Below are 10,732 nucleotides of genomic sequence, written 5' to 3' on the forward strand. Positions count from 1 at the left end.
TATCCTCCTCAACAGTGCTCAATATCTGTGCTCAGTATCAGTGCTGCATTGTGGTGACCAGTATATAATACTGCAGTACAATAGTCCATTGCTGTATCTTGCTGCTCCATGTTAGTTCTAGTATCCTCCTCAACAGTGCTCAATATCTGTGCTCAGTATCAGTGCTGCATTGTGGTGACCAGTGTACTGCAGTACAATAGTCCATTGCTGTATCTTGCTGCTCTGTGTCAGTTCTAGTATCCTCCTCAACAGTGCTCAATATCTGTGCTCAGTATCAGTGCTGCATTGTGGTGACCAGTATACTGCAGTACAATAGTCCATTGCTGTATCTTGCTGCTCTGTGTCAGTTCTAGTATCCTTCTCAACAGTGCTCAATATCTGTGCTCAGTATAAGCGCTGCATTGTGGTGACCAGTATATAATACTGCAGTACAATAGTCCATTGCTGTATCTTGCTGCTCTGTGTCAGTTCTAGTATCCTCAACAGTGCTCAATATCTGTGCTCAGTATCAGTGCTGCATTGTGGTGACTAGGATATAATACTGCAGTACAATAGTCCATTGCTGTATCTTGCTGCTCCGTGTTAGTTCTAGTATCCTCCTCAACAGTGCTCAATATCTGTGCTCCGTATCAGTGCTGCATTGTGGTGACCAGTATATAATACTACAGTACAATAGTCCAGTGCTGTTTTCGCTGCCCAGTGTCAGTTCTAGTATCCTCATCAGTGCTCAGTATCACTACTCATTGTCTTGTGCTGCATTGTGGTGACTAAAAGTCCAGTGTTTTGTGCTGCATCTTGCTGCTGTAGGGTGCTGTGGTAGTGTCCTGTCACTGTGCATAGGTCATCATCATTCCAGTCACAGTGGTATCTGGTATCTATCTAGTGGTATCTAAATCCAGACATTCCTGACGTATAATTCCAGATATATTACTGGCATATAAGATCTTTGAAAAAGTCACGGGTCACGTGACGAAACGCGTCAGGACTCCTCCCCTTCTTGCTAATCACTGAACTCCTGGACGGCTCTCCACGGGGCTACACGTACAGCTGCAGACGCCGCACGGGTACGGTCATCACATTCAGCGTCCTCCAATTTGAACTCTACCGGCGGACGGTGCACGTCCAGGTAGCCTGGAAGGAACGCTTCTACATACCTGGGTTTAAGATATCACCTGATCCAGCACAATTACCTGCACAGCATTCGCAAAGTTTAATCAGCAGGAAAACTAAACCAACCCTGCAGTCGGCAAACAGACTCAGACATCCTATGTACCCTCCAGCTTCTTCATTTACTGGGCAATCTTTTGGACTCACCCGGGGACGCTCGGGTTCACCAGCCCTTGTGGAGAGGTATTATATATATTAACCCATACTGACTATCATTTATACGTGCAGTCATTGTGACATATTCAGGAATCACGTCTAAACAGCTGTGGCAACAGTGTTTCTTAAGAGACTGCAACATTTTGATATACATCTCTTGAATTGTATAGTTCAGTGATTTTTCAAGTATATGAATACACCACTAAGATTCAGATACTTCATGCAAATTTTTAAAGGATTTTTTTATTTTTATTTTTCATTTTTAACTTCTGTATCTATATATTGCACTAAAATCATAAAGGAACATTACTTGTGAATTTTCCATTATGTAATAATAATTTTTATTATTAATAAATACATATATATTTTATACTTTGATTGATTCCTTGGCTGATATTGAACCTGTGATTTTTTGGTGTGTGTTCTTCATGAGCGCCTCTATTTATATCTTACAATCAGTATCAGTGCTGCATTGTGGTGACCAGTATATAATACTACAGTACAATAGTCCAGTGCTGTTTTCGCTGCCCAGTGTCAGTTCTAGTATCCTCATCAGTGCTCAGTATCACTACTCATTGTCTTGTGCTGCATTGTGGTGACTAAAAGTCCAGTGTTTTGTGCTGCATCTTGCTGCTGTAGGGTGCTGTGGTAGTGTCCTGTCACTGTGCATAGGTCATCATCATTCCAGTCACAGTGGTATCTGGTATCTATCTAGTGGTATCTAAATCCAGACATTCCTGACGTATAATTCCAGATATATTACTGGCATATAATTCCACACATTAAAAAATGGAGAACAAAAATGTGAAGGGTAAAATAGGGAAAGATCAAGATCCACTTCCACTTAGTGCAGAAGCTGCTGCCACTAGTCATGGCAGAGACGATGAAATGCCATCAACGTCGTCTGCCAAGGCCGATGCCCAATGTCATAGTAGAGAGCATGTAAAATCCAAAAAACAAAAGTTCAGTAAAATGACCCAAAAATCTAAATTAAAAGCGTCTGAGGAGAAGCGTAAACTTGCCAATATGCCATTTACGACACAGAGTGGCAAGGAATGGCTGAGGCCCTGGTCTATGTTCATGGCGAGTGGTTCAGCTTCACATGAGGATGGAAGCATTCATCCTCCCGCTAGAAAAATGAAAAGAGTTAAGCTGGCAAAAGCACAGCAAAGAACTGCACGTTCTTCTAAATCACAAATCCCCAAGGAGAGTCCAATTGTGTCGGTTGCGATGCCTGACCTTCCCAACACTGGACGGGAAGAGGTGGCTCCTTCCACCATTTGCACACCCCCTGCAAGTGCTGGAAGGAGCACCCACAGTCCAGGTCCTGATATTCAAATTGAAGATGTCACTGTTGAAGTACACCAGGATGAGGATAAGGGTGTTGCTGGCGCTGAGGAGGAAATTTACAAGGAGGATTCTGATGGTGAGGTGGTTTGTTTAAGTCAGGTACCCGGGGAGACACCTGTTGTCCGTGGGATGAATAAGGCCATTGTCATGCTTGGTCAAAATACAAAAAAATCACCTCTTCGGTGTGGAATTATTTCAACAGAAATGCGGACAACTGGTGTCAAGCCGTGTGTTGCCTTTGTCAAGCTGTAATAAGTAGGGGTAAGGACGTTAACCACCTAGGAACATCCTCCCTTATACGTCACCTGGAGCGCATTCATCAGAAGTCATTGACAAGTTCAAAAACTTTGGGTGACAGTGGAAGCAGTCCACTGACAATTAAATCCCTTCTTCCTCTTGTACCCAAGCACCTGCAAACCACCCCACCAACTCCCTCAATGTCAATTTTCTCCTTAGACAGGAATGCCAATAGTCCTGCAGGCCATGCCACTGGCAAGTCTGACGAGTCCTCTCCTAACTGGGATTCTTCCGATGGATCCTTGAGTGGAATGCCTACTGCTGCTTTCGTTGCTGTTGTTGCTGCTGGGAGTCGATCGTCATCCCAGAGGGGAAGTTGGAAGACCACTTGTACTACTTCCAGTAAGCAATTGACTGTCCAACAGTCCTTTGCGAGGAAGATGAAATATCACAGCAGTCATCCTGTTGCAAAGTGGATAACCCAGGCCTTGACAACTATGTTGGTGTTAGACGTGCATCCGGTATCCGCCGTTAGTTCACAGGGACTTACAGAAGTGCTTGAGGTAGAGTGTCCCTGGTACCAAATAGCATCTAGGTTCCACTTCTCTAGGCAGGCGATACCGAGAGACATCAGACAAAAAGTCACCAGTGTTCTAAAAAATGCAGTTCTACTCACTGTCCACTTAACCACGGACATGTGGACAAGTGTAGCAGGGCAGACTAAGGACTATATGACTGTGACAGCCCACTGGGTAGATGTATTGCCTCCCACAGCAACAACAGCAGCGGTGGCACCACTAGCAGTATCTCGCAAATGTAAACTCGTTCCTAGGCAGGCTACGCTTTGTATCACTGCTTTCCATAAGAGGCACACAGCTGACAACCTCTTACGGAAACTGAGGAACATCATCGCAGATTGGCTTACCCAAATTGGACTCTCCTGGGGATTTGTGACATCGAACAATGCCACCAATATTGTGCGTGCATTACATGTGGGCAAATTTCAGCACGCCCCAACAACAAGGGCATGCATTCAGCCACCGCATGCCGAAGACTGGAGCACCAGCAAAGACTCCTGAACATACCCTGCCATCAGCTGAAGCAAGAGGTGGTAACGAGGTGGAATTCAACCCTCTATAAGCTTCAGAGGATGGAGGAGCAACAAAAGGCCATTCAAGCCCATACATCTGCCTACGATATAGGCAAAGGAGGGGGAATGCACCTGACTCAAGCACAGTGGAGAATGATTTCAACATTGTGCAAGCTTCTGCAACCCTTTGAACTTGCCACACGTGAAGTCAGTTCAGACACTGCCAGCCTGAGTCAGGTCATTCCCCTCATCAGGCTTTTGCAGAAGCAGCTGGAGAGATTGAAGGAGGAGCTAAAACTGAGTGATTCCGCTAGGCATGTGGGACTTGTGAATGGAGCCCTTCTTTCGCTTAACCAGGATTCACGGGTGGTCAATCTGTTGAAATCAGAGCACTACATTTTGGCCACCGTGCTCGATCCTAGGTTTAATGCCTACATTGTATCTCTCTTTCCGGCAGACACAAGTCTGCAGATGTTCAAAGACCTGCTGGTGAGACAATTGACCAGCCAACAGCTCCTCCTTCATTTTCTCCCGCCACTGGAGCGGCCAGGAAAAGGATAACATTTCCCAAACCACCCACTGGCGGTGATGCAGGGCAGTCAGGAGCGATAGCTGACATCTGGTCCGGACTGAAGGACCTGCCAACGATTACTGACATGTCGTCTACTGTCACTGCATATGATTCTGTCACCATTGAAAGAATGGTGGAGGATTATATGAGTGACAGCATCCAAGTAGGCATGTCAGACAGTCCATGCGTATACTGGCAGGAAGAAGAGGCAATTTGGAGGCCCTTGCACAAACTGGCTTTATTTTACCTAAGTTGCGCCCCTCCAGTGTGTACTCCGAAAGAGTGTTTAGTGCAGCCGGTAACCTTGTCAGCGATCGGCGTAGGAGGTTACTTCCAGAAAATGTGGAGAAGATGATGTTCATCAAAATGAATTATAATCAATTCCTCCATGGAGACATTTGCCAGCAATTGCCTCCAGAAAGTACACAGGGACCTGTGATGGTGGATTCCAGTGGGAACGAATTAATACTCTGTGAGTAGGGGGATGTACACAGTGAAAGGGGTGATGAATCGGATGATGAGAGGAGGTGAACATCTGCCTCTGTAGAGCCAATTTGTGCAAGGAGATATTGATTGCTTCTTTTTTGGTGGGGGCCCAAACCAACCAGTCATTTCAGCCACAGTCATGTGGTAGACCCTTTCGCTGAAATGATGAGTTTGTGAAAGTGTGCATGTCCTGTTTATACAACATAAGGGTGGGTGGGAGGGCCCAAGGACAATTCCATCTTGCACCTTTTTTTATTTATTTATCTTTGCATCATGTGCTGTTTGGGGCCATTTTTTTTAAGTGCCATCCTGTCTGACACTGCAGTGCCACTCCTAGATGGGCCAGGTGTTTGTGTCACCCACTTGGGTCGCATAGCTTAGTCATACAGTGACCTCGGTGCAAATTTTAGGACAAAACATAACATTGTGAGGTGTGAGGTGTTCAGAATAGACTGGAAATGAGTGGAAATTATGGTTATTGAGGTTAATAATGCTATAGGATCAAAATTACCCCCAAATTCTATGATTTATGCTGTTTTTGAGGGGGTTTTGAAAAAAACACCCGAATCCAAAACACACCCGAATCCGACAAAAATTCTTAAGTGAGGTTTTGTCAAAATGTGTCTGAATCAAAAACACAACCGCGGAACCGAATCCAAAACCAAAACACAAAACCCGAAAAATGCCCGCTGCACATCTCTACTAATATATTATACAGTATACCAGACATTGACTCTTTTCAAAGTGTTATCATACTGTATCACCAGATATTGCTTATCCCATCCAATTCAACCTATGTAGCTCACCTAGATGCCATGCCTGGCATTTTCATGGGTGGAATGAAAAACCCACAAAATTGATTTTTCTGTGGGAATCTTGTTTCTTGTACTTTTTATTTTATATTTTGCATTCACCTACTGTAACCATTGTAGTGGAAGCAATATGGCAGCTTTTTTATAATAAGGTTTTTTTGGTTTTGTTTTTTTTAGAAAAGTTCCGAGTTACTATTATTATTATTATTATTATTATTATTATTATTATTACTACTACAACAGCTATTATTATTATTACAGGTTGAGTATCCCATATCCAAATATTCCGAAATACAGACTTTTTTGAGTGAGACTGAGATAGTGAAACCTTTGTTTTTTGATGGTTCGATGTACACAAACTTTGTTTAATACTCAAAGTTATTAAAAATATTGTATTAAATGACCTTCAGGCTGTGTCTATAAGGTGTATATGAAACATAAATGAATTGTGTGAATGTAGACACACTTTGTTTAATGCACAAAGTTATAAAAAATATTGACTAAAATGACCTTCAGGCTGTGTGTATAAGGTGTATATGTAACATAAATGCATTCTGTGCTTAGATTTAGGTCCCATCACCATGATATCTCATTATGGTATGCAATTATTCCAAAATACGTAAAAATCCGATATCCAAAATTGCTCTGGTCCCAAGCATTTTGGATAAGGGATACTCAACCTGTATTATTATTATTATTATTATTATTATTATTATTATTATTATTAATATTATTATGCTGTATGTTACATAATGAAAATTTTACATTTTGTTCTCTATATATTACATATCCCAGACATTAAGCTAGTTACATGGGAATTCTAGGGTCTATTTCTGAAACTAATTCTTTCTTTAAAGAATCATCTGTTTCTGCAAATATAAATCAAAATGAATTTTCACACTGATGTATCAAAGCTGCCTTGCGAGAAACTGTACTTGAAGCAGCTGTCCCCATCATTTTCTATAGTAACAGTCTTTTAAAAAGGCCCCACAAGCTTAGTTTCTGGAACTTGCCTGCAATAGCTAATTCCATCTTCAAATGACGTTCCCTATAGGAGAAGGAAGGCTAGCCGGGGAGGGTTCTCATGATCTATCTCCTGTAAGTTGTAATGAATCCAGTGACAAATGGATGTTTTCCATCCTGCACATGTCTTGTGTGTGTGATAGTATCTGGCATGTGTGATAACATGTGGCATGTGTTATAATGTGGGACATGCTATCACTGTATATGCCACACTTATATGGCACATACAGTAGTGAAAGTGTAAGCTTTCACTAAAGCCATGATGCAGCCCCAGCAATCTAAAATACTTATCCACATCCAATGTCAGGATTCTCACTGTTAGAATGACGCGGCCAGTCGTGATCGCCGGCATTTCATACCCAATCCCCCTAACCTCCCCCACAAACCAAACTACAAGGATCCTAACTCATAACCAATGAACATGACTACCATTTAACTGCTACTGCTGCAAAAAAAAATCTACACGGACTCCCGGAGGGCAGAACAAATGAGTGGGTGCATGCTACTTAATTTAAAGCCTAGAGGATTAATTCTTGAACAGTGGCCCTTATTCCGAGTTGATCGCTAGCTGCCATTGTTCGCAGCGCAGCGCTCAGGCTAAAAATTGGCACTTTTGCGCATGCGTATGGTGCGCACTGCGCACGCGCGACGTACTTTCACAAAAGCCGATGCAGTTTTACACAAGCTCTAGCAATGCTTTTCAGTCGCACTGCTGACCGCAGAGTGATTGACAGGAAGTGGGTATTTCTGGGTGGTAACTGACCGTTCTCGGGGAGTGTGTGAAAAAACGCAGGTGTGCCAGATGAAAACGCAGGCGTGGCTGGGGAAACGTAGGCGTGGCAGGTGTTTGTGACGTCAAAACAGGAACTAAACAGACTGAAGTGATCGCTACCTAGGAGTAAGTCTCGAGCTACTCTGAAACTGCACAATTTTTTTTGTAGCAGTGCTGCGATCCTTTCGTTCACACTTCTGCTAAGCTAAGATACACTCCCAGAGGGCAGCGGCTTAGCATTTGCACTGCTGCAAAAAGCAGCTAGTGAGCGATCAACTCGGAATGAGGGCCAGTATCGGCTCTGGAGCTACTATTTGCACCAGAGTCCAGTCTGAGAGGCTTAAGGCATTTATGACCACCCTCTCCCATCATTTGGTTGCAAAAATAATGAGGGACTGTTACCTCTCCCACAGCATTTTGCCTTCTTGACACTAACTTGGCAAATCAAAGTTCCATGCATCTTGGTTTGCCAGATCGAGCTGCTTATCACCTTTAACATCCCAAGCACTGATTGATAATACAGGACCTGCTGTTATACTGTAGGCTTCAAGGTTTCTTAAGACCTACACCTTACTTACATCTCTGGATTGTTGTCCCTACCTCTATTAACTGCCCACTGCTACTGTAGCTATTTCTATTCTCATAGTCTTGGCTTGCAGCAGCTGTTATCCATGTTCGTAGCTAATGACCAGTAATTTGTATTTTGGTCCCATCTATATATCTGCAATTTGTACAGACTGAAACTATGAGCTGTTGGTTGTTGACTTGACTTTTGTCTGCTAGCTGCAGATGATTTTCCTACTGCTGATAGTCATCCTACAGACCAACATGAGAGTCTTCTTACCTATCCTAGTCTGATCTAAAACTTACCACCGCCGCGTGGATGTTATCTTGGACTGTTGTGACTAGGCTACTATATAAGCTGCTTAGTTGCCAAGTGTTCTTCTTTGCTGGGAGACATTTGATCGCAGATCAGCAGCGTTCAGACACAGAAGTGACCAAGTTTTCTTCTCAGGTTATCTGCCAGAACACTGTACAATTTTTAAACCAAATACCATTTCTAGATTATGTTTAATTTTTTTTCTATCTACTTACAGTACTCATATTTGTAAATTGTGTTTTATTATATACACAATGTTATTATTTTTTTCCTACAAACAGGGGCGCTGGAAAGTTTTTAGGTTGGGGGGGCGTAGAAAAAAAATATTTTGGCGCCCCGAGGATGCCGGCCTCCTCTACCTTTTTAGCCTCCCACCGCTGTGCGGATGAGCGCTTACCTGTAGATCCATGCAGGCGGCATCTCCTTTAAAAACAGCCTACTACCGCAGGTTGCTGTGTCCTCCTATCTCCGTTGTGTCCTAGCCGCCGTCGGCTGTCTCTACTTCACAGATACATTACTGGGAGGAGGCGTGGCCAGGCTGGGACATCTCGGGACCATAGCCACGCCTCCTACCAGTAATGCAACTGTGAAGGAGAGACAGCCGGCGGCGGCTAGGACACAACGAATGAAGATAGGAGGACACAGCACCCTGCAGTAGGAGGCTGTTTTTAAAGGAGATGCCGCCCGCAGGAGAGCCGGTGCTAGAGTGTTTGGCGCCCCCCTGCAAATGATAAGTTTGCGCCCTCCCATCCGTAAAAAAGGGACAGCGCACACAGCAAAAAGGGGTGTGCTCACACAAGGAAGGGGCGTGACCACAATGGTACCGACTATTCAAATTATGCCATACAGTATTACAATCTTATTCGCATTACCCCAAACGTAGTGCACCTGATTTAAATTACGCCACAAAATAGTGCCCCTTATTCACATAACGTCACACAGTAGTGCCCCTTATACACGTTACGCCACACAGTACTATCCCTTATACACAATGCCCACAGTAGTGCCCCTTAGAGGTATAGCTAAGTGCCATGGTGCCCTGAGCAAAGGTATGTTTCAGCGCCACCTCCTCTGTATTGAATTGGGGGCATCTTGCATTTGAAAAGAAAAAGATAATTTAAAAAAATTGATGACAGGGCCAGTTCTAGACCTTGAGGAGCTCAGGGCGAAAGTTTCCTTTGGTACCCGCCATGCTGAAAACAGGGACAGTGTGCGCCGAAGGTGCGCAAAAAAAATATAGAGCCAAAGAATAGTACCAATTCACTTTACCTGTACAGTAGTGTCCGTTAGTCACATAACACAGCACAGTAGTGTCAGTTATTCATATTACACCACACAGTAGTGTCCGTTAGTCACATTACACCGCACAGTAGTGTTTGCTAGTCACATTACACCACACAGTAGTGTTCGCTAGTCACATTACACCTCATAGCAGTGTCCATTAGTCACATTACACCGCACAGTAGTGTCGTTAGACACATTACACTGCACAGTAGTGTCTGTTAGTCACATTAGTCACATTACACCGCACAGTAGTGTCCGTTAGTCACATTACACCGCACAGTAGTGTCCGTTAGTCACATTATACTGCACAGCAGCGTCCGTCAGTCACATTACACCGTACAGTAGTGTCCCTTATTCACATTATACCACACAGTAGTGTCCGTTAGTCACATTACACTGCACAGTAGTGTCTGTTAGTCACATTACACTGCACAGTAGTGTCCGTTAGTCACATTACACTGCACAGTAGTGTCCGTTAGTCACATTACACTGCACAGTAGTACCCTTATACACATTACGCCACACAGGAGAGCCGCTTATACAAGTTATGCCAGAGTAAAAGCCTCTTATACACGTTACGCCACAGTAGAGCACCTTATACACGTTATCCAGCTAGAGCCCATTATACACATTTGCCAGGTACAGCCCATTATAAACATTATAGGGGTCATTCAGACCCTGCCGCAATAGCGGCCCGCAGCGCAGTTTGTTGGTTGCAGCAAACTGCGCATTGTGGTCGCTTTTCCGATGGATGCAACCACAATGTGATTGACAGGTGACAGCGTAGCGGGGTTAAGGCAGGGTGGTGCTGGAAAAATGGGGGCAGATGTGTCCGCAATCTAATTGCTTATGCATCGGGAAGCGGCCTTACACATGCTGGGTGGCCTTGCCCTGTGCTGGGCGG

Source organism: Pseudophryne corroboree, chromosome 2, assembly GCF_028390025.1.
Source record: "Pseudophryne corroboree isolate aPseCor3 chromosome 2, aPseCor3.hap2, whole genome shotgun sequence".
Classification (NCBI taxonomy): domain Eukaryota; kingdom Metazoa; phylum Chordata; class Amphibia; order Anura; family Myobatrachidae; genus Pseudophryne; species Pseudophryne corroboree.